Genomic DNA, 3,053 nt, shown 5'->3' on the forward strand with positions numbered 1-3,053 from the left:
GTTTTCAGTAATATCTTCAACTTCTTCAAAAATTCTTGAAAGATTTATTTGGGAGGAAAAATTAGTATAATCATGCATTATGCATTAAATACTAATTGTAATATAATTATAGTAAATTTATTTGAGAAAAAAATTTATGAAAAATTGACACCTCATTTTAATTAGTTAAAAAAATATAATTTTAATATATTAAGTAAAAATAAATAATTAAAATTAAATTGAATTGTTGTCATAAACCGAATTTTTTTATATTGATCCAACTAGATTCATTCAACATATTAAACCAAAATACAAAACGTTGTGTACTTCTTCTGAATCCTTATCTTTTACATTCATTGCTTATTTATTTGTCTTAAATTCAGAAGCTATTTTTTTTTGTCATATCTGGAGTAAATAATCATTTCTAACCATGAAAGATTCGAACGCTGACATTTTTAATCATAAAAGATGAAAATTAAAATTATATTCATGAAAGACAGGCTTTTGCTGACAAAATTATCCGAATCCTAAAAAATTAGATACAATTTTCAAATTACCCTCTAATATAACCTAACTTTAATCTTTAATTTTACTCTACACCACCATTTTTTTAATTTCAAATCCTACTACCACTTTTATCTCTGACTACCACCGTTATTGCCGCCATCACCATTATCACCACTGCCATCACCACTTCTACTGCTCCTGTACACTACCCCAACACAAGTTCAATTCTACCATCACTATCCATTATCATCATCACGTTCAATTCCACCATCACTATCCATTATCATCATCAATGAAGACGTAGAACATACACATCGTAAAACTCACCAAATCCAAAACTTTATTTATCTCTCGTACATTCTCTTCTGTTTTTATCAGAATCCAATCATAGATCTCATTTCATGTAAAAACAGAAAAAAAAAAGAATTGCTTTGTTTTTTCCAAAATAAAAAATACCCAGATAGCAAAGAGAAAGAACACAGCTAAAAAATTTCACCATTTTTCAATTTTTGTACCATTGGCTTCGTTTTCTCCTTCACCTTATTCTTCATAATCCTCCTCTGATTTGGGTTCCTAAGCATTTCAACTCTTCTTCTGCCACAAAGCTCTTTCTCTCCATTAAACACCTAAAACAAACTACATAACGGAATTGCAACCCCAATACCCACAAAAAACAGAACAACAACACTACATACCCACTTCAGCAAACACAACATAATGGTGGACGTGGACCAGTGGATGACTGGTCTAAATCCGGCCCACATAGCGGGCTTGTGTCGCCTATCATCCCAGGCCGCCTCCGTTCTAACCACTTCCGCACCATCCTTGCTCCCGGTAAAAAACGGCCTCCTTTCATTCTCTTCGCTCATCAATAAAGTCATAAAGCATCTACGCAAGTCAGGTGTTCAGGTCCAATCGGGTCTCTTCGACACTGAGTTCGCACGCGCCAAGGCCGAGTTCGGTTTCGCCATCCCGCCGGACCTCCGTGCCATACTCGCTGCCGGAATTCCCGTGGGCCCTGGCTTCTCCGATTGGCACTTCACAGGTGACAGTGGTGGTAGTGGTGATGACAGCAATAATGTAGTTGAGGATAAAAGTGGTGGTAGGGTTTGAGATTGGAGAAACAGTGATATGGGATAAAATTAGAGGTTAGAGTTAAGATATATTAGAAGGTAATTTGGGAATTGTATTTAATTTGTTAGGATTTTGATAATTTTGTCTATAAAAGCCTATCTTTTATGAGTATAATTTTAATTTTCATTTTTTATGGATAAAAATGTCAGCGTTCGAATCTTTCATGGTTAGAAATGGTTATTTACTCTCATATCTGAGATAACTCAGAGACAACTTTAATAGTTATCTAAAATCTACTAAAAATTTCAGAGGGTGTCTCTTTTATAATTGATACTTCAAAATGTATTTTAAAGAACTTACAAACTTACTAATCGAACACGCTAAGATATATCCACTATATATAAATTTAAAGACTTGAAATTTTCTTAAATTCTTATTTTAGATGAAAAGAAATCAAAGCACAACTCAATTCTTCTTCTCGCGCTCTTCTTACAATTTCAATATATCCTAAAAGTCGTTAGAAAAGTTAGATAAAAAATTTAAATTTGTTTTGGTGTTTGCAGTTAAGAATTTTGTATAGGGTAGAAATTCTTATTCAAGATTTGAATATTTCAAATCATTATAGGCCACAATCAAAATCCGGTGAATTGCAAAACAGAAAATATTCATTTTGCATTAAAAAAAATTTCCAAAGTCCTACCAAAAAAAATCCGAACACTATGAACCATGGAATCAAATGTGGAAGATATCTGTGCATTTTTCACCAACCTCAGCGAAAATTGAGGAAATGATAAAACTCGGAGATAAAAAAAAAAAACAAAGATTGAAATTCAATAAAAACATTGTTTTATCATAAAGAAGACTTTTTACACTTCTAATCACTCAATAATGACTATAATAATTTATGAGATATTTATAACTTAATAATTAAATATTAAATAAAATTCTAAACCTATAAATAAGGTCCAATTTAGTAACTAAATAAACAAAATTAAAATATATTAAATTAAATTGAACATTCTAAAAATATAAACTAGTAACTTTTAAATAATACTTAATTTTTTCATATCACGAATATTTAAAATATGTATAAGAAAGTGTTGAGAGTTGATTTAAATCTATAATGAATTAATTTTCGACTCAAATATACAATAATAAAAAAAATAATGATAGCGATCATACTATTTAATCAGTATGAATCACACTTCATTCTATAATTAAATAAGATGATAAGTTTTAAATGGGAGCCATTTAGATAAAGACGCCTAAAACGTCTTTTTTTTAAAGATGTTTTTCAGTAATTAAAATTTAACATATATAATCGATTAAATCATGTTAATTTTGTCAAAATTAGGCTAAACAAATTGATTTAATCGAAAAAATAGTAAATCAAATCTTGAACTGATCTAAATTAATATTATTTTTTTATAAAAAATGACTACAATACTCTTATTATAGAAAATGATTAAAATACTCTTATAATATATATATAT

Source organism: Arachis ipaensis, chromosome B01, assembly GCF_000816755.2.
Source record: "Arachis ipaensis cultivar K30076 chromosome B01, Araip1.1, whole genome shotgun sequence".
NCBI classification, from domain to species: domain Eukaryota; kingdom Viridiplantae; phylum Streptophyta; class Magnoliopsida; order Fabales; family Fabaceae; genus Arachis; species Arachis ipaensis.